At 38.0% G+C, this 22,895-nt stretch overlaps 1 protein-coding gene and 1 pseudogene across 1 annotated transcript in view; one reads left to right on the forward strand and one right to left on the reverse strand.

Annotated features, from left to right (window-relative positions):
• Nucleotides 1-9,046, reverse strand: part of LOC139123519 (ethanolamine kinase 1-like) — a 28,487-nt gene extending 19,441 nt beyond the window's left edge. Inside the window, exons 1-2 of the mRNA XM_070689689.1 lie at nt 8,879-9,046; nt 1,063-1,321 (exon numbers count right to left, since the gene is read on the reverse strand). The gene's annotated coding sequence lies outside the window, so the exon portion shown is untranslated. The remainder of the gene's footprint in view (nt 1-1,062; nt 1,322-8,878) is intronic.
• Nucleotides 9,047-11,586: 2,540 nt separating this feature from the next.
• Nucleotides 11,587-22,895, forward strand: LOC139123521 (ethanolamine kinase 1-like; annotated as a pseudogene).

A 22,895-nucleotide genomic window follows, 5' to 3' on the forward strand; every position in this document is an offset into this window, starting at 1 on the left:
TATGTATAAGGAGGAACGCTAACTATAAAGTTAAGTCGCAAATTCCAAGATATAACTCGTCATTTATGATTTATCATCATTTATCATTCGCGGGTTTATAAATTTTCTGTATCAGATTTTTTCCGCTTGTTTGCCTCTTTCTGTTCTGTTTCATCATTCTCTCCCATCACTGGGGTCTTCTCTGCAATTTTTTTCTCTTCCTCTCTCAGACTGCTGATATTTTTATCTTCTGTTGAAATATCTGTCATTCCTAATTCTCCGAAATAGAAGTCTATAGAATTACCGAAGGATATCGTGAATAGTACAAATCATGGATTATACCTTCTGTTCACCTCTTCATTTTCAAACTCCCTTGGAATCATCTGATAGAATTTTTTCATAATTGGGAATAATCCAGCATTTAAATCTGCTTACCATTTTCCGGTTTAAGTGTGTGCAGTTTGCCATTTTATTGGCAATTAACCTGGGAAATACACCAAGACTTCATATAAATACCTTCATGCATTCATCGTTGGTCTGTTCGTCACAAGGCTTCAATCACTGTTGACCTTCATTCTGCATCTAAGATTTGCTTCCTGTGACCTTCAGACCGCTCAATTGCAAAACTAGCGTAACAGGCTTACCAAAATTAACTTGATGCATTTGCTCATTCAATAAAATTACTCTTGTGATATATTTGCTAATGTACAATTTCTTCAAATATCAGCACATGAGTGTCTAATAAGTGTTAATTTTTAACTAAGCAATGTCTCAATTGCTACAGCTTTTTTCATATAAAAGCTAATCTTGAAGTGTATGGGATTGTGCTTTGACAGAGAATGCCAATTCAAAACTCAAAAATGCACCTAAAATCATGGGACACTTTTACTGTTGATTAGGGATATGTTGATCGTCGTGATAGTTAAACTGTTGAGTTATTGATACTATCTATTTAAATTGTTTAATTTTGTAATCATAGTTTTTTTTTGGAAAGTGAAAAGAGCATAACATTGAGCATTGTTAAAGTACCCACCCAATGATACCAATTTGAAACACTGATGCAGAACATTTTCGAATACTCACGGATATATTTTCTCCGACTTCACCATATCTAAATCTATTGTCTCACCAGGGACATACTGATAACAAATCCCATTATTGAAACAACAGTGAAGTTCAGGACCACACTTGGCTTTGAATAAGACCTGAAAGGTTTCTATTTCTTTTACTCTGTCCACCATCGATATTGATTTGTTTCCGTAAACGCGAATTAAAACCATGTCACGTGTATTTTCAGGCAAATAAAACCGAACAACTTATTCGAAATGCCACCCGTAAACACCTGAAATGTAAAATAAAAATTGATATCGTATTAGATGATTCTTGATTCAAAATTCGACAGTCACACCAGGATAATATACCTGCATGCGAATGTGTATCATACATGTTGGACGATTACGCCAAGCGTGGCTGGCCTGTTAAATCTTTTGTTTAACAAGGTTTATTGACATGTCATGATATAAAGGTATCGACATCTTGATTGGGGTTATCATTGTCTTGTTCCCTGAAGTAATCCCAGCACGTTTGTTCCCTGAAATAATCCCAGCAGAATAAATATTTTGGGTCTATGACGTAACTATTACAGCATGGATAGCTAAACTCAAGTCAATTACAAATTAAAACATCGGCAGTATTACCTTGTGAATAACATAATTATAAAAAATTAATCTATGCTGCCTTTATTAATTGGCGTCGATTGTCAAGTCCTTTATACCAACGATGAAGGCTCCTGCTGTTCATGTATGTAGGAAAACCGTGGCAAGGATAAGGCTACGCTCACAAATAACGCTGAAGGGAGGGCTGGAGGAATCGCGATTGAAATATCTTCTTTTTCAGGTCCCCTAAATGCTCTAAAATTTTCAAGTCCCTCCGGATCAATTTTTTTCAAATCCCCTAATTATGATATAGCATATTTATTAGGAATGCAAACAAAGAAAATATAAATATGATATAGGCAATTCTGCTCGACGATGTTCAACACTACCTGTGCAAACATGAATATTGCGTGTTTCAGCATGCTTTAGGGAGACAGCAAGAAACTGTATTTGACAAATATGCATTCAGATATTGAAACAACTATCAACAGTTGCAGCTTCTGCCCTGATACTAGGCCTACTTGTTTATTTTTCATACAAGATTTATAATTTATTTTTTATTTTTCGTGACTACCCCAAAATTTTCGAATCCCCCTGAAATCCTCCAACGCCCTCACTCTTTTTGTGAATGCAGAGTAATGAGGATATTGACATAAAGCTCTGAGAAAGCCTTGGCGTATTGATCGGTTAAGATAACTGGACTCCAAAACCGACTGGACCCTAGTCAACTAGACCTCAGATCAACTCCACCTTAAACCCCGAACAAGTGTACCTCCTATTAAAAGTTTATCTCTTCGAATCATTTTTGATTAGTAGCCACTTGTGTTGAGGGTCATTCTGTTTCTTCCTTATGATATATGTACAGACCAAGAGTCAGCTGTTGTCATGCTACAGTCACACAAGAGCTTCCACAGTTTTAGTAATTTAATTTGATTTTACATGTAATTTTTCTTCGAACTCCGTCCTGACACTGTGTACGACAGTGAAGCCCGTTCATACCTTTTATGGGAGACCATGAACTGCTTGATGAATTCCAATGGTTCAGGCGTGATAGACCCCGGAGAAATAAGAGGTGGAGGTGTGGCTATTTGAGTAAATTTCTCTCTTGGAGCCAAACGAATGTCACACTATGAATCCAACTGTGAACTATAAAATACAATGACTATGTTGCTTCTGGTGCAGGAGATCTCGAGAACAACCCAAGCGATTTTTCTCTTTTGCTACAGCCTGTATGAAAGAGACAAAGTCGCGTATACCTTGTACTATAAGGCTTGTGACGAGCAAGCTCAGAGGCCGATATTTTCAATACCTTTTTGAATCTGTTTTTACAAATGATGTCATTAATACCAATCCTGAATTAGAAACCCAATATATGATCCATTGCTTAGGTTCACTATTCTGTGTCAGAGGTTAAGTTAGAACTTTAAGTCCTGAATAAACATAAAGCAATGGATGACGATAATTTGCCAGCGATAGTTTAAAAATGTGCTGATTCACTTTTCCATTCCACTAACTTTCATATATAATCGGTCAATCCACGAGGGAGTTTTCCCGAAAGCTGAAGAAAGCTTTGGTTGTACCTAGTACCTATACACAAAAAGGGTACCAAAACAAACGTAAGAAATTATCGCCAAGTGTCCCTCTTATTTCAAAAATGTGTGAGAAAATGATACCAAGGCGAGTATATAACCATGTAAAGAATGGTTTTTCGTCGGGGCGATCCTTTGATCTATCTGTCTTGCTTAATGAAGCTCGTATTGCTGTTAATGAGGCAAAACAGTTGGATATCAAATATACAGATTTTTCTAAGGCATTTGACGAAGTAAATCATAAATATTTAGTTAACACACTTAGTAAGTATGGAATACAAGACGCCCTCCTTGACTGGTTTGTTAGCTAACTAACTGATAGATCGAAGGTAGTTAATGTTAAAGGGTGTAGATCAAACCCTGGTTCAGGGAAGTCAGGGGTTCCGCAGGTGTCACAACTAGGATCACTGTGTTACATTCATTAAATGACCTATTTGGCAAGCCGCACTTTCCAATCCCAGGTTCTCGCATTAGTGGAGTTCTCCTCCCAGTCAAACACTTGGCCAGTACGATGTTTGATTTCTACAACATTGATTACACAAACTGATCTCAACCTTTTGTCACATTTTGCTAATCCTGCAAACAGAGTTTATACAAGCGTTTGATTGACGGTCGGTTCAAATCACCAACGGTCGTTGATTCGCCACCATAAACACTTGAATTTCCTAGAGAAGTTGTCTTCCAGTCGCGTTAGACTTTGATAACCAAAGAGTTCGATCGCCAGCAGCTTCGCGCTGATAGCTTGGCAGTCTGTCTGTGTTTTTGCGGCCGGGGAAACTAAAAAGTGGCATTTTCTGGAGCGTGTGCCCGCGTGTTGCCTGTTTGGTGTCCACTTACACAGTGAACGCCGCCATAACTTCGCGTCGTTTTAAAGGGAGGCTCCGCCTTTAAGGTTGCAGACGATCTGAAGCTGTTTAAAGGCATTTCTGGCGATCCCTGGGATTGCGATTGTTCTGGTCTGTACGAGGATTATTGAAGTGTGATAGCCTTTTGTTTTCCATAGACATTATAATCTTGTTGGTAAATTTTCTGATGAGATAATCTGGCGCCAACGAATGCCTTTAAGATAATAGATAGTGTGAGTGACTGTTCAATGTTACAGGAGGATATCACTTGTCCACATGGTGTGACAAATGGAAGATGCGCCTTAATTATGCCAAGTTTGTAGTACTCAGCCCTCCTTTGAAAAGATTGCCTATTGAAAGGCCTTATAACTTTGATGCACTCAATTTGGAGACAGATTATAGTTGTAGCATAGGCCCTCTGAGGGACTGTAGTTATAGTGATCTAGGCATAAAGGTGTGGGATTGATGGATAGCCAAAATAGCCAGCTTTGACATATTTAGCAGCTATGCAGCTAAGAGGGTTTACAGCAACGACTCAAGGGATAATTAGCGGCTATTCAGCTATTATGTTTGGGACCTCATGGTGGTAACTTAATAGTGCTTCGGGGTTGTTGAGCAGCTATTTAGCTATTTTGCTATGATACCAAAATCCTTGGCTATTCAGCTATTCAAGCCAATAGCCGTTTTTAGCCGCTATTAGCCAATGCTAGTTGGCTATTAGCTGGCTATCAGCTATTTTCTTATCAATCTTATTCATGCAAAAACACAGTCATTTTTTCCCGTATTAACTATTGCCTTGCCTGGAACTTATACGCTCATCATCAACCCGCCGAATGAGGTGACATAATAATAATAATAATAATATTGGGTTCTTATATAGCGCACATATCCACAAGTACATGTGCTCAATGCGCTTACAATTATTATTACCCCTGGTCACTGGACCTAATATGATACCACTCAACTCCCTGGGGAGCAAACTACAGCTCACATGTGCAGCCAATAAGCGCAGCAGAGCTAAACACACACATTACAACCACTGTCCTACCAGGTACCCATCACTCCTGGGTGGGGAGGAGCAATGAGGAATAAAGTGCCTTGCTCAAGGACACAACACCATGGCCATGCCGGGGCTCGAACTCACCATCCTGTGATCGTAAGTCCACTGCTCTATCCACTGGCCCATGATGCGTATGTGTATTTTCTGACTTTTTAATTACATTTCAAACATTTGCTTACGAACTTTTAAACTTTTAAACTCGAGAAATCTCGCAATGTCTTACAGTGCGATTACTATTGCAATGCAGCACCTGTTTGTCGATATCTTTCTTATTTACACCAATTATTCCCACTGCCGATCTGAGTGATCTCGCAACTGCGCTTCTGCTTTTCCACATGAACTTACTCGTCGCAGCTCTTTGTCTGATTTAGAACCTGTGTAATCAGTCATTCATGTTTGTTTCCGGGATTAGTATCTATTAAAACCTGTAAAGTGGGCATAAACATTACCAATTCTCATGTACAGTGTGATCTTTTGGCGTGATTTTACCCTTCGCTTAAAACTTAAAGACAATAAACAAAATAATTACCATGTTCACCATTGCCTCCGTAGAGCCCCGCTCGACAAGAAATGCACAATGCAATTAGGTATTTCTAATGTAACCTGACATTTGATATTATTTTCTTGGTTCTACCATGGAGGTAGCAGAGAGCATTTCTATTTAATACAGAGGCCAAGCGAAAACTACAGCTGATCGTCCAAACGCTTGTGTAACTTCCTATGTAAGTACTTGTCAGTTGTGGGAAGTCTTCTGCAAACAACTTTTGTGTTCAGCTGCAAACTGACATGCATATTTAATGAGTCTTTGAACAAAAGACAATGCAAAAAGGTATTTAAAGGCGGAGCCTCCCTTTAAAAGGACGCCAAGCTATGGCGGCGTTCACTGTGTAAGTGGACATCAAACAGGCAACATGCGGGCACACGCTCCAGAAAATGCCACTTTTTAGTTTTCCCCGGCCGCAAAAACGCAGACAGACTGCCAAGCGGTCAGCGCGAAGTTGCTGCCGATCGAACTCTGTGGTTATATTCAAAGTCTAACGCGACTGGAAGACAATTTTTTAGGAAATTCGAGCGTTTGTGATGGGGAATCAATGACCGTTGGCGATTTGAACCGACCGTCAATCAAACGCTTGTATAAACTCTGTTTGCAGGATTAGCAAAAGGTGACAAAAGGTTGAGATCAGTTTGTGTAATTAATGTTATAGAAATCAAACATCGTACTGGCCAAATGTTTGACTGGGAGGAGAACTCCACTAATGCGAGAACCTGGGATTGAAAAGTGCGGCTTTAAGAAAGCCTCTGCTGAATGTCGTTACCATGTAATCACATGAAACTTTTTCAGACACAAGCAATCACATGAAACCTTTTCAAACAAAGACTAATCGACCATAACTCCTCTACCGGTCAACCAGCCATGTGACTTAATATATTTTCTTGGTTCTACCATTTCTCGAGGGTCTATGGTTCTACAAATCGCAAGATTCGCCTGATCATTTTGCAACAAAATTTTTCATGCCATTGAATGAAATCCTCAATACGCACAATTTGTGATTTCTTTAGCTCTCAATGCAGAAAAAATGCCATGTGCTGTGGTTAGTAGAAACTTATACTTGCATGAAAGAAAATATTTCCATACAGAACTCAATACTACGTTCTTGGTTCTACAATATTTATTCAGTATATTCATGTGATGTCTAATTCTTTCTACACCTAAGTGAAAGTCACGCCCGTAACTTCTTTGTAAGTAGTTGTCAGGCCTTTTAAGACGTGTCCAATGATTAGCTGGTAGCCAGCTAATAGCTGGCTAATAACAGCTAATAGCTTGAATAGCTCAATAGCCAGCCATTCCGACCTCGGGAGTTGTTAGCTGGTAGCCAGTTAATAACTGGCTAATTACAGCTAAAAGCGGCTAAAAACGGCTAATAGCTTGAATAGCTCAACAGCCAGCCCATTCGGACCGCGGGAGTTCTTAGCTGGTAGCCAGCTAATAGTGGCTATTAGCGGCTAAAAACGGCTAATAGCTTGAATAGCTATATAGCCAGCCCTACAATCATTATTTTAGCTGAATAGCTACCTACTACGTTTATTAGCAGCTAAAAGTGTCCTGTGGAAATTAATAATAGCTTAAATAGCCACAAGCAGCTAAATATAAGCTATTCTTATTGCTAACATAGCTATTAGCTACCTAGCTATTTACGGGGCTATTCAGCTATCAAGCAATCCCGCACCCCACTCGATCTAGGGGTGACACTAGACACCAATTTAATTTTTCAACTCATGTTGTTTCTATTATCACTGATGATTGAAAACTACTGGGCATGCTAAAAAAAAAATCGGGAAAGATTGGCAAAAAGTTGGAACGCTGTTATTGTACAAAGGGGGTGCTTTTTGGCCATAGTGGCTTGTGGATGCATTGCTCATGGTTTACACAACGTTCATCAGAACCACGTGGGTAGAGGGACTGTGTCAGAACTAAACTTGAATATGCCTCAGTTGTTTGAAACAGTATTGACAAAGTGTACTCTGACAAGCAAGAGCTTTACGGCGTGACTTTGTTAAATATTTTGTTATCTTGTAAAAGTAACATTTGATGATTATTTATAGGATGATCTGTGTGTTATACTTAATTTGCCAATGCTGTCCGAACGGCATACTTATTCTGACCTTGTGTCATACACAAATCAATTAATTTGAGAGGTTTCACAAATTTTTGATATGTACATGTATTTAATCTTGATCAGCTGTACGATGAAAGTCAAAGAGTTCCCAGGGGTCGGTTTTTGATTTGCGTTCATTACGTCCCAGAATGTCACTGCAAGTAGTAAATCGTAACCTCCAAAATAAACGTTTTGAGTGAAATCGATCAGGGTCCGGGGCTTTAGCAAAATATCTTTGGGGTCAGTTGACTAACGTACGGGGTCAAGTTGACCTGGGTCCAGTTTACTGTTGACTAGTAAAATATCAATCGCGTTTGTGTCAAGCCCAGAGTCATCGCTCGGGTCAGTGTGCTGTGGCGATGACCCTGGCCACCGTAATTTAAATGGCCAGTATTAGCATGGAGCTACCAAAAGGTAGCTTCATTGTTTTAGCTTGTGAGCACAATAAGTATACATATGAAGTTCATTCATATTGTGTACAAAGGAGCTCAATGCTGAATAAAAATATAATTGTGTACAATAACAATACAATGTACTCATATAATGGCTGTAATTCTAGGTGTGTCCATTGCAAAACAAAATATTGTGGACAAAAATACTGAATTAAATCAGCAAGTTTACACAGTGCGGAGATAGATTTAACACAGCGCGGAGACAAATATAAGACAGCGCGGAGATTTCTACACAGCGCACACGCGCGGACTAGCTGCAATAATTGTAGCCTTGGTTGTTGGTGGGGATTGGGCTTCTGTCGTGCGGCTCGCGCCTTGCCCCAACCAAGGGGCAAGGCGCGAGCCGCACGACAGAAGCCCAATCCCCACCAACAACCAATGCTACAATTATTGCAGCTAAGCGCGGACACAAATTTAACACAGCGCGGAGCTTTTTACACAGCGCGGAGATGAATTTAAGACAGCGCGGACATAAATTTAACACAGAGCGGAGAATTGTCGTTTTCATCTACGGTAGTTACATCTTAGTAAATTAATAATGCCTCTGCCGAAGTAGAGTCGCGTTACGCGATATCGATTTGAAGTTGGGCTTTTCGTGTCTGCTTGAAAGAGGAAACGCAGCAAAATTAAAATTTAGTCACCTTGAATTGTATAGTTATGGCCATCCATTCAGGTCTGAGTGTCTTCATTAATCCAGCGCCCCTGGTTCGGGATTGTTTTCATCCACAGTAATATTAATACGTTTAACTCCTGTTTCAGACAGTGCCATGATTAACCACTGACCCAATCTAAATCTATCACAGGATGAAATCCAATATTTAACTTTTTTATGCAATTGCATAAATTTGCATAAAGTTGGTCAGCTCCTGTCCTTTATGCAGTGCATAAAGGTGCGTAAACAGGAAGTCAGTGGTGGTGCCTGTATGCATCTTTTATGCACTCGTATAAAAGGTTTAATGGCTCATTAATATTATGCACCTTTATGCAATCCAATAAAGATGCATAATTTTGCATGATTGTAAGACAACAATGAGGATGACAACTTACAGTCTCTACAAATTGGAAAGGACTAGGTTTTAAAGAATAGCTGGATGTATAGTGAGAAACACCTAGTCACTTCCCTGGGGTCACTTTGTAAAATATGTGAAAGAGGCTCCCCACCTAACTATCCAAATGTTTTTGTGTCAAGATTGTGTTTGATTTGTTTCGAATATGTGATCCTTCATTCTTATTCGATTGTTTGTCTTAATAAAAATGTTTGTTTCGCTTCGGATATTTGTAGGGAAGTTTGGATTAGTGTGAACGGTAATGTTTTATTTGTGTGGGGAAAGCTTATGGCGATGAATGCAGCACGTATAACGCCCGTAACACACAGCCCTGTCGTGCAGAGCTATTGCTGACGGTCCATAGGCTGGCTGTAACATCAAATATCCGATCAGAGCTGGCAAAGAATTCGTGGCTTTAATATTTGAACAGTGATGAAGGATTTAAAAAGCGCGGGTGTAACACGATTTTCGGGTTTTCCGCATTCTGATCGCATGATCGTAGACGCGAATCACGCACTGCTTCTTAGTGTCCGCGGTAAAGTGCAATTTCATAACGCGAATCAATGCCAAGATCTCGCAAAATGTTTTGAAATGACGGCTTACAAATATTTGTCTTCTTATTTTCTTATGCTGTTAGTATGTTGCATGAAAGGTTGGAGAATTGGAACACGAATGAAAATATATATCCGTCCGAAAATTGTAGAAGCAACGCTGTGAGAAATTTTAAGATTGTCCAATTCAGCCAATAATGACCCAACCTTTGCAAGAGTCGGTTATCTAACGGAGTAGGAAGAACAAGTTCTCAAACCCTATTCGTGGATGCTGCAGAGTATTCTGGTGCCTCCGAGAGATCACCAGTAGACAATCTATGGTCACGTGATCGGAGAGATCATGCGCAGAGGCAGAGGCTGCCATGCATTCAACATTTTGTAATTTAAAAACAAAAGAATGAAGGCAGAAAAATGTCAACGTGAATTGGTGCAATTTAGGAAGAACGACAAAGACTTAAGATGAAATACGTACCATCAGTTTTGTGGATAAAATTTCATATTTGAATCTACGTACTGCAACGGTGCACTCAAGATACAATTTCTGGGTTTGGCGGGGTTTCTTTAGCGTTTTTATTGTCGTTCTTTTTATTTCGTGTATCTGCATATTTATTTCAAATCTCGTACGTTTCACTAGAAAAGGCTCAATAAAATATACATTTATGTGACAAAATTGACGTTTCGATTTTCAAAAACAAAAACTGGACGGTGAAATCTTCATGTACTCCACAGTCTTCAAAATGAGTGACACACGCAGTGGATCGATCTGCCAACAATTGCAGAGAAAATTTGAAAGTCCGAATATCTGTCCCTGAGTGCATTCTACTGTTACAACTAGAGACATTACATGAAGGAGTGGCGAATAGGGACAGAAGTGTAACGAACTGAAAGTAGTCTATTGCCATTATACTTTGAAAAGACAACTTATCCGTTTTCATGGCTTTCCATTCAAGTTAAGCGCATTCAAGTCGAACCATTTGATATTCTTTGGATTGGTTTGTTTTGTAACGGACAGTCTCAGCGGACATGTACGAAAAGAATCGGCCACTAGCTCGCAAAGAGAATTAAAAAAACACCGAAAATACTATACGTTCTATATTTGCATAACGTTTACAAGGCCACCTTTGCAACGACCAATCCCTGACTGCCGTCACATGTTTGTCACATGTTTGTAGGCTTCTTCTAGTCTTATTTGAGTCAGACACGGGCGTTATACGTGCTGCATTCATCGCCATAAGCTTTCCCACACAAGTAAAACATTACCGTTCACACTAATCCAAACTTCCCTACAAATATCCGAAGCGAAACAAACATTTTTATTAACACAAACAATCGGATAAGAATGAAGGATCACATATTCGAAACAAATCAAACACAATCTTGACACAAAAACATTTGGATAGTTAGGTGGGGAGCCTCTTTCACATATTTTACAAAGTGACCCCAGGGAAGTGACTAGATGTTTCTCTCTATACATCCAGCTATTCTTTAAAACCTAGTCCTTTCCAATTTGTAGAGACTGTAAGTTGTCATCCTCATTGTTGTCTTACAATCATGCAAAATTATGCATCTTTTATTGGATTGTATAAAGGTGCATAATATTAATGAGCCATTAAACCCTTTTATACGAGTGCATAAAAGATGCATACAGGCACCACCACTGACATCCTGTTTACACACCTTTATGCACTGCACGCGCACAGGAGGTGACCAACTTAATGCAAATTTATGCAATTGCATAAAAAAGTTAAATTTGGATTTCATCCTGTGATAGATTTGAGATTGGGTTAGTAGTTAATCATGGCACTGTCTGAAGCTGGAGTTAAACGCATTAATATTACTGTGGATGAAAACAATCCCGAACCAGGGGCGCTGGAGTTAATGAAGACAGTCAGACCTGAATGGATGGCCAAGAATATACAATTCAAGGTGACTAAATTTTAATTTTGCTGCGTTTCCTGTTTCAAGTAGACACGAAAGCCCAACTTCAAATCGATATCGCGTAACGCGACTCTACTTCGGCAGAGGCATTATTAATTTACTAAGATGTAACTACCGTGGACGAAAACGACAATTCTCCGCGCTGAGTTAAATTTATGTCCGCGCTGTGTTAAATTCATCTCCGCGCGGTGTAAAAAGCTCCGCGCTGTGTTAAATTTGTGTCCGCGCTTAGCTGCAATAATTGTAGCCTTGGTTGTTGGTGGGCATTGGGCTTCTGTCGTGCGGCTCGCACTTGCCTCTTGGTTGGGGCAAGGCGCGAGCCGCACGACAGAAGCCCAATCCCCACCAACAACCAAGGCTAAAATTATTGCAGCTAGTCCGCGCTGTGTAGAAATCTCCGCGCTGTGCTTATATTTGTCTCCGCAGTGTGTTAAATCTATCTCCGCACTGTGTAAACTTGCTGATTTAATTCAGTATTTTTGTCCACAATATTTTGTTTGCAATTGACACATCTAGAATTACAACCATTATATGAGTACATTGTATTGTTATTGTACACAATTATATTTTTATTCAGCATTGAGCTCCTTTGTACAGAATATGAATGAACTTCATATGTATACTTATTGTGTTCACAAGCTAATACAATAGAGCTACCTTTTGGTAGCTCCATGCTAATACTGGCCATTCAAATTACGGTGGTCAGAGTCATCGCCACAGCATACTGACCCGAGTGATGACTCTGGGCTTGACACAAACGCGATTGATATTTAATAGTCAACAGTAAACTGGACCCAGGTCAACTTGACCCCGTACGTTAGCCAACTGACCCCTAAAATATTTTGCCAAAGCCCCGGGCCCTGATCGATTTCACTCAAAACGTTTATTTTGGAGGTTACGATTTACTACTTGCAGTGACATTCTGGGACGTAATGAACGCAAATCAAAAACCGACCCCTGGGAACTCTTTGACTTTCATCGTAAAGGTGATCAAGATTAAATACATGTACATATCAAAAATTCGTGAGACCTCTCAAATTAATTGATTTGTGTATAAATAGGTGTGCCTTTTAGACAGCATTGGCAAAATAAGTATAACACACAGATCATCCTATAAATAATCATCAAATGTTACTTTTACAAAATAACAAAATATTTAACAAAGTTACGCCGTACAGCTTCTTGCTTGTCAGCGTACACTTTGTCAATACTGTTTCAAACAACTGAGGCATATTAAAGTTTAGTTCTGACACAGTCCCTCTATCCACGTGGTTCTGATGAACGTTGTGTAAACTATGAGCAATGCATCCACAAGCCACTATGGCCAAAAGGCACCCCCTTTGGTACAGTAATAGCGTCCAACTTTTTGCAACACATTAACAATCTTTTCCCGTTTTTTTAGCATGCCAAGTAGCTTTCAATCATCAGTGATAATAGAAACAACATCATTTGAAAAAGTTAACTTGGTGTCTAGTGTCACCCTTAGATCACTATAACTACAGTCCCTACCTCCATGCTCAGAGGGACTATGCTATCACTATAATCTGTCTCCAAATTGAGTGCATCAAAGTTATAAGGCCTTTCAATAGGCAATCTTTTCAAAGAAAGGCTGAGTACTACAAACTTAGCATAATTAAGACGCATTTTCCATTTTTCACATCACGTGGACAAGTGATATCCTTCTGTAACATTGAACAGTCATTCACACTATCTATTATCTTAAGGGCATTCGTTGGCGCCAGATTGTCTCATCAGAAAATTTACCAACAAGATTATAATTTCATTGGAAAATAAAAGGCTATCACATCCCAATAATCCTCTTTCAGACCAGAACAATGGCAATCCCAGGGATCGCCAGACATGCCTTTAAACAGCTTCAGATCGTCTGCAAAGCCTAATGAGCCACACTTAAAATTGCCAAATTGGTCATTTAAATAATGAATGAAACACAGTGATCCTATTTGTGACACCTGGGTGGAACCCCTGACTTCCCTGAACAAGGGTCTGATCTACACCCTTTAACATTAACTACCTTCGATCTATCAGTTAGTTAGCTTACAAACCAGTCAAGGAGGGTCGTCTTGTATTCCATACTTACTAAGTGTGTGAACTAAATATTTATGATATACTTTGTCAAATGCCTTAGAAAAATCTGTATTTTGACATCCAACTGTTTTGCCTCATTAACAGCAATACGAGCTTCATTAGCAAGACAGATAGATCAAATTATCGCCCCGACGAAAAACCATGTTGTTGTTCAGATGAAACACTCTTTACATGGTTATATACTAGCCTTGGTATCATTTTCTCACACATTTTTGAAATAAGAGGGACACTTGGCGATAATTTCTTACGTTTGTTTTGGTACCCTTTTTGTGTATAGGTACTAGGTACAAGCAAAAGATTTATTCAGCTTTCGTGAAACCCCGCTCATGGATAGACCGATTATATATGAACGTTAATGGAATGGAAAAGTGAATCAGCACATTTCTAAACTATCGCTGGCAAATTATCATCACCCATTGCTTTATGTTTATTCAGGACTTAAAGTTCTAACTTAACCTCTGACACAGAAAATGAACCTAAGCTATGGATCATATTTGGGTTTCTAATTCAGGATTGGTATTAATGACATCATTTGTAAAAACAGATTCAAAAAAGGTATTGAAAATATCGGCCTCTGAGCTTGCTCGTCACAAGGCTTATAGTACAAGGTATACGCGACTTTGTCTCTTTCATACAGGCTGTAGCAAAAGAGAAAAATCGCTTGGGTTGTTCTCGAGATCTCCTGCAACAGAAAACAACATAGTCATTGTATATTATAGTTCACAGTTGGATTCATAGTGTGACATTCGTTTGGCTCCGAGAGAGAAATTTACTCAAATAGCCACACCTCCACCTCTATTTCTCCGGGGTCTATCACGCCTGAACCATAGGAATTCATCAAGCAGTTCATGGTCTCGTATAAAAGGTATGAACGGGCTTCACTGTCATACACAGTGTCAGGCGGAGTTCTGAGAAAAATTACATGTAAAATCAAATTAAATTACTAAAACTATGGAAGCTCTTGTGTGACTGTAGCTTGACAACAGGTGACCCGTGGTCCGTACATATATCATAAGGAAGAAACAGAATGACCCTCAACACAAGTGGCTACTAATCAAAAATGATTCGAAGAGATAAACTTTTAATAGGAGGTACACTTGTTCGGGGTTAAGGTGGAGTTGACCTGAGGTCTAGTTGACTAGGGTCCAGTCGGTTTTGGAGTCCAGTTATCTTAACCGATCAATACGCCAAGGCTTTCCCTTAGCTTTATGTCAATTCCTCATTATTCTGCTTTCACAAAAAGAGTGAGGGGGCTGGAGGATTTCAGGGGGATTCGAAAATTTCGAAAAATAAAAATGTATGAATTTTGTATAAAAATAAACAAGTAGGCCTAATATCAGGGCATAAGCTGCAACTGTTGATATTGTTTCAATATCTGTATGAATATTTGTCAGATACAGTTTCTTGCTGTCTCCCTAAAGCATGCTGAAACACGCAATGTTCATGTTTGCACAGGTAGTGTTGAACATTTTCGAGCAGAACTTCCCATAACATATTTATATTTTCTTTGTGTGCATACATCCCTATAAATATGCTGTATCATAATCGGGGGATTTGAAAAAAATGATCATATAGACGGAGGGACTTTTAGGGCATTTAGGGGACCTGAAAAAAAAGAGATTTCAATCGCTATTCCTCCAGCCCTCCCTTCACCGTTATTTGTGAGCGTAGCCTTATCCTTGCCACGGTTTCCTACATACCTGAACAGCAGAAGCCTTCATCGTTGGTGTAAACGACTTGACAATCGACGCCAACTAATGAAGGCAGCATAGATTAATTTTTGATAAGCAATGTTATTCACAAGGTAATACTGTCGATGTTTCTCTTTGTAGTTGACTTGAGTTTAGCAATCCATGCTGTAATAGTTACGTCATAAAGCCAAAATATTTATTGTGCTGGGATTATTTCAGGGAACAAAACGTGCTGGGATTACTTCAGGGAACAAGACCATGACAACCCCGATCAAGATGTCGATATCTTTATATCATGACATGTCAATAAACCTTGAAAAACAAAAGATTTATCAGGCCAGCCACGCATGGCGTAATCGTCCAACATGTATGATACACATTCGCATACAAGTATATTATCCTGGTGTGACTGTCGAATTTTGAATCAAGAACCATCATCTAATACGATATCAATTTTTTATTTTACATTTCAGGTGTTTACGGGTGGCATTTCGAATAAGTTGTTCGGTTGTTATTTGCCTGAAAACACACGTGACATGGTTTTAATTCGCGTTTACGGAAACAAATCAAAATTGATGGTGGACAGAGTAAAAGAAATAGAAACCTTTCAGGTCTTATTCAAAGCCAAGTGTGGTCCTGAACTTTACTGTTGTTTCAATAATGGACTTTGTTATCAGTTTATGCCTGGTGAGACAATAGATTCACACATGGTCAAGTCAGAGAAAGTATATCCGTGAGTATTCGAAAATCTTTTGCATCAGTGTTTCAAATTGGTATCATTGGGTGGGTACTTTAACAATGCTCAATGTTTTGCTCTTTTCACTTTGCAAAGCAACCTATGATTACAAAATCAAACAATTTAAATAGATAGTGACAATAACTCAACAGTTTAACTATCACGACAATCAACATATCTCTAATCAACAGTATAAGTGTCACATGATTTTTAAGTGCATTTTTGAGATTTGAATTGGCATTCTCTGTCAAAGCAGAATCCCATACAGTTCTAGATTAGCTTTTATTTGAAAAAAGCTGTAGCAATTGAGACATTGCTTAGTTCAAAATGAACACTTGTTAGACACTCATGTGCTGATATTTGAAGAAATTGTACATTAGCAAATATATCAGAAGAGTAAATTTTATTGGATGAGCAAATGCATCATGTTAATTTTGGTAAGCCTATTACGCTAGTTTTGCAATTGAGCGGTCTGAAGGTCACAATAGGCAAATCTTGGATGCAGAATGAAAGTCAACAGTGATTGAAGCCTTGTGACGAACAGACCAACGATGAATGCATGAAGGTATTTATATGAAGTCTTGGTGTATTTCCCAGGTTAATTGCCAATAAAATGGCAAAACTGCACACTCTTAAACCGGAAGATGGTAAGCAGATTTTAAATGCTGGATTATTCCCAACTATGAAAAAATACTATCAGATGATTCCAAGGGAGTTTGAAAATGAAGAGGTGAACAGAAGGTATAATCCATGACATGTACTATTCAATTTATCCTTCGGTAATTCCATAGACTTCTATTTCGGAGAATTAGGAATGACAGATATTTCAACAGAAGATAAAAATATCAGCAGTCTGAGAGAGGAAGAGAAAAATATTGCAGAGAAGGCCCAAGTGATGGGAGAGAATGATGAAACAGAACAGAAAGAGGCAAACAAGCGGACAAAATCTGATAGAGAAAATTTATAAACCCGCGAATGATAAATGATGATAAATCATAAATGATGAGTTATATCTTGGAATTTGCGACTTAACTTTATAGTTAGCGTTCCTCCTTAACATATGTCGGTGAATATCCTTCATTCCTCTGTCGTCGATCCCAGTTTGTGTACTTTCGCGTGTTAATTTCTGTAAAAATCCCCCACAAGTGCATTTTTGCTATCCCCTGCCTGTATATCATCCCTTCACACACAGGTTTCAAGAAAATATTCCGAGCTATGACCAACTTGGAAAGGAGATTGAAGAGTTGGAGACAAAGTTGGTTCCATTGAATTCACCAATGTGTTCTGTCATAATGATTTATCATCTGGAAATATAGTGTACGACGAACAAAGTGGTAAGTGAAATAATTATCGATTTGTATGAACCTATTCGAATGTCTAATATTAGTAATACATTTCGTTAGTCCATCCATCCATCCATCCATTCAGTCAGTCAGTCATTCTGTCCAGTCATTCTGTCATTCATCGATCCATCCATTCATTCATTCAAAAAGAGTACTGTTTATTCTTGAGGTACGAAGATGCTATATAATTTTTTTCAGCCAGTATTCCCATAAGTCCTCAAATTTCTATGGTGTGGTTTAAAACAATAAAGCAGTCAACAGTTAAAGGGGAAGTTCACCAAGTTCACGGGTATGGCCCTGCATTGTCCATTCACAGCAACACAGTAGTAAACAGCAACACAGAATCTGACAGTGTACAGTTTATTATAAGTGATTTATCGTTTATGCAAGGATACTCAGTATAAACAAAAGTTATGTAAATACGCACAGTCTGGTTTGCGCGTGGGCGAGTGGACAATGCAATACCCATGGGAAGATGTCCCCTCCATATCAGGTGATGCAAGTTCCAAGCCTGGAGCTATTTTCCCATGATTCAAATTACATGGGCAATAAATATCCTGTACTATTTTTATCGGTTTTTGTAAAAAATCGCGCGAGTTATAAATGGCGAAAATAGGTTTTCCGGGGTAAGCGACCACAAACTAGCACATAATGTAAAAATCATCCTTGGTGAACTTTCCCTCTAAAAAAGTTACTCAGTCAACAGTTGAGAAATAACAGATTAGCAAGCCATTTGTGAAACACCCTAAACATTCTTCGAACTTTCCTAAATGAAACTTTCATCCATTCTCTTACCAAATCAAGAATAAAAATCAGGGGTCACCTAGCTAAGTTTTTCTCAAGAGAAACAAATTACCTAACATTAAGCGCTCTTTGAAAGTCAAAATGGCCGCTATCTCTTTGTAACTATACATGAAAAAATAAAATTTGATAAACCATGACAAGATTTTTCTTACTCTGGGAGCTTTGAAATGAGTCCCAACAAGCAGTAGACCAGGAAAGAATCATAAATATTTGAGAGTTTTAATAGCTGTCCCCAAGGTGCATTTCTCATCTAATCTAGTGTCTGCCGTACTTCCATGTTTGTTTGTATGATAATCAAGAGCTCGGCCCGTAGAAATCACCTTTGGCATCGCATTTATGCTTTTCTAATTAATAGACACGTTGACGTGACATTATTCAGATGAATATCACAAATTTAAAATCATAAAAAGATTTCAACCACTCCAAAATTCAAAATTATCAAAACAAGAGAAAATAAGAAATCTAATTAGTAGGAGACTAAAGATACCATTGAATTATATAAAGCACCGAAAACTACGAAAGGAAACATCTTACGAAAGTTACGCTGAATACCAGCAAATCACACAATTGTACTTACTTAAAATATTTGTATTTCAGAAGATATTGGGTTCATCGATTTTGAATTAGCGCTTTTCAACTACCAAGGTTATGACATTGCTAGCCATTTCTGTGAGTTTATTGGTAAGATTAAAATTGGTTTTTATTTACCTTCATTCATTCAGTATTCCTTGATAATGCAAAGACGTTCTTAGATTTACGTTCCATTCCTTGACCACATATCATGAACACCTTTAAACCCTCCTTTTTAACAATTATCAGCCTGTTCTTACAGGAGGCAAAATTTTTAAGAGATTTTTCTTGCAGTATATTTCATTTGTCGATGTAATCCTACAGTCGCATAGCTATCACCGACGAATTTTGTGTTTATCATAACTTCACACAACATCAAGCAAATTTGCTCTGATGTTATGATATGGTGCGTGAGCTATACTTGCTCTACCCCATATTTCAATATGTCATTTCAATCTTATATTATTATATGACAGAAACGCTTACATTACCAATAGAGATTCATTTTCGTTGGTAAAAATGTACACACCGAAAACGTTATGGTCCGTGGTACATATAGCATTGGGTTTAATATCATTTGGCTGTTTCTTTCCAGGACTCCACGGGATGGACTTCGACAAGTACCCACAGAAGGAATTTCAACTCAAATGGTTGAAAACGTACCTTAGCGATTGGTATACACTGTCTGGAGTCAACAAAGATGTCACCGACGAGGACGTGGAAAAGCTATACGTCGTTGTCATAAATTTGCCTTGGTAGGTGGGCAGTGCTTCAGTACAATATTTCGGTGGCAATTTTGCACTTCTTTCATAATTTATGTAAGCTTATAGACGCGTAGTCTTCTTGTATATCAATAGTGTGATACTTAAGTACCAGCAATGCCAATGTCACGTCATGATGAGACTAGTGCCAGATATCGGTAACCTTTGGTCTTTCAGATCAAATTTCATGCCAAAACAATGCATCTGGACATTGAAAAGTTAAAGGCACTGTTCGCAATCCCTGGGATCGCCTTTGTTCTTGTCTGTAAGAGGATTATGGAGGTGTGATAGCCTTTTAGTTTCCATTGAAAGTGTAATCTGCTTGGTAAATTTTCTGATGAGACAATCTGGTACCAACACAGGCTTTAAACTGGCCATAACCCCTCTGTCCTTTAGATCACACCACGGAACAAGTTCATATGCAAGCTTACTTCATTGCTGACTGATGTTAGACGGGGGTTAAACTTTTTTGTTTCGATAGTTGACGGGCCCTATATACATACAAACTTACATACATACATACATACATACATACATACATACATACATAACATACATACATACATACATACATACATACATACATACATACATACATACATACATACATACATACATACATACATACATACATACATACATACATACATACATACATACATACATACATACATACATACATACATACATACATACATACATACATACATACATACATACATACATACATACATACATACATACATACATACATACAAACATACAAACATACATACTTACGTACGTACGTAAGTACATACATACATACATACATACATGCAAACTTAAGGAAGGTATTTCTGGTTTCTTGGTAATATTGCTTAGAAAATATGGGTACTAAAAACACACAGTCACTAAATAAACAGCAACAATACTATACATATACGGTCTAGCGCTCCAGTTTAAAAGTGTTCCAGAATGATTGTGTAAGGGTTGCTGGTAAATATTGTCGTATCATACGGTTACTTGGAAAGAACAAGGTCTTTATATCACTATCTTAATATCAAGCATTACTACAGTTTACTGCAGTGAGTAAAGATTGATATTTGCGTATTTATGGACAACATTGTGGACTGTTTACTTTGTTAAACTGACCATATGTTCAAATTGAATTTGTTTGACCAATACTTGATCTCCACAGGCATTTGGGCTTCATTGGGCTTTCAGCAGGGTTGTACCTATAATTTAATTTTGTTTTACAGAGGTTGCGATCGTTGTCTTATTTCAACATTGATAACGTCGTAAAAACAATATCACAGATAATATATGTCATTTACCATTTTGTGTGACGTATTTCATTTATTTTACACATTTCATTTATTCTGATTTTCTTTGGTTTTATTTCTTAGGCTGCTCATTTTTATTGCGGACTTTGGGGTTTGAAACAGACAGTGCATTCCACCATTGACTTTGATTATCTCGGGTAAGTTACTGTAATGTGTGCCACTACTTGCCACTACTTGAAAATGTTGAAATACACAAAAGCAACATGTTTACTCTGTTTTCTTGTCAGTTTATAAGTTAAATGTGCGCCACTTCACAAATAGGAATTATTTCCTTTTTTTAACAACTTTTTGAATGTCACATAATCTTACCTTCGATTCATCATATACTGTTGTAAAGTGGATTGTGAAATTATTTCACAGATTAATTGCTAGGCTTTCAAATTCCGTTGTGGAATACAGAAAGCAGTTGATTTAAAATATAAGTTGCTAGAGGGAGGGTGAGTTATCTGAACATGAATTTGTCGTTTGAGTATTGCCAATGATAGGAATCAGGTCGAATATGATTGAAATATCGTCAGGAAACGTCACATTTTCATTTACATTTGATAAGTCTTCGCCATTCAATTATGAAACTGCGGGATCTTTTAAATATTATATGTCGCTTCCTAAATTTTTATTCTAGCCGGTATGTTAAAGTCAACAAGAGGATCTATAATAGCAAGCTGTATACTTTCACTGTACAATCTTAAGCTCGTAAGTTCTTTAAATGTGATACATCTTCAAGATTCTTATAATTTCTTTTATCTTTATAGGTTTTCAATCCAAAGATTTGGGGAATACTTCCGCAGGAAGCAGGAGTTTTTAGCTTTGCAGATGCCAAGTGACTAAAACCTAAAACAAATCGCAGCCCTCGATTCGGCCAACCTTGGTGAAAATGAGAAAGAAACACAGATCTGTTATAATTATCAATGTTAAAGGGCAATATTGCACTAGTATCAATGAAAAATGAAGTTTTAAAGGAAACGAGACAAACCTCCCATGCATTCCAGACCACTATGATTGACAATACGAAAGGTATAAGTGCAAATGAAAGGCGTATCCGTACATCTGTGCATCTTTCGCATGACGAGCGATCATAAGTTTGATTTGAAAGAAGTGTAACTTTATGCTAATCAGCAGATTTCTGGCTTTACCTTTTTCTCCTGTTTTCAACATTTCAATAAATTTTAACCCCACTTTGGCTGGGCACAATTTTATAATATTACCACGTTATGTTATTTAAATGCTATTGTTACGACAGAAAAAGGCGGCGAAGTCTGCAATTTTCTTAAAATAAATTTATTAAAATTAATAACTAAGTCTATGAGATTAAGTAAAAATTACAAAACAGTACAGAGATTGCAGTAGTTAGCTTAGCTGACAACGCAAAACTCCTGAAATACAGTCCCCAAGGAGTTGAGTCCAGACAGACTCTGATGAGTAAGGAGTGAATGCTTCTCTGGCTGCAGGCTTGATGAGGTCTGAACCGTGCAGTGTTCACAGAGAAAAATCTAGCGTGAAGGTCTACGTCTTGAAAAGAATATGACGTGAAATCCGAAAAAAAGTCTGGTGAAAATCTTTGCCGTCCCGTATTTATAATCCAAAGAAGAAATCCCTAGAAAATTACAGACTTTCCGTTGATATGCTAATAACGGTTCTAAAAGTATCTTCACTTGTAGTAAACCTGACCTTCTGAGAACGTTCTAGACTATGGTAATTGGAGAGAATGACCTACATAACACACTGTAACAAAACGGCAATTTTGTTTGGCATTAAAGGTCTTACATTTTGAATTCGAGTAATTTCAA

Source organism: Ptychodera flava (genome assembly GCF_041260155.1).
Source record: "Ptychodera flava strain L36383 chromosome 23 unlocalized genomic scaffold, AS_Pfla_20210202 Scaffold_23__1_contigs__length_28996876_pilon, whole genome shotgun sequence".
NCBI lineage: Eukaryota > Metazoa > Hemichordata > Enteropneusta > Ptychoderidae > Ptychodera > Ptychodera flava.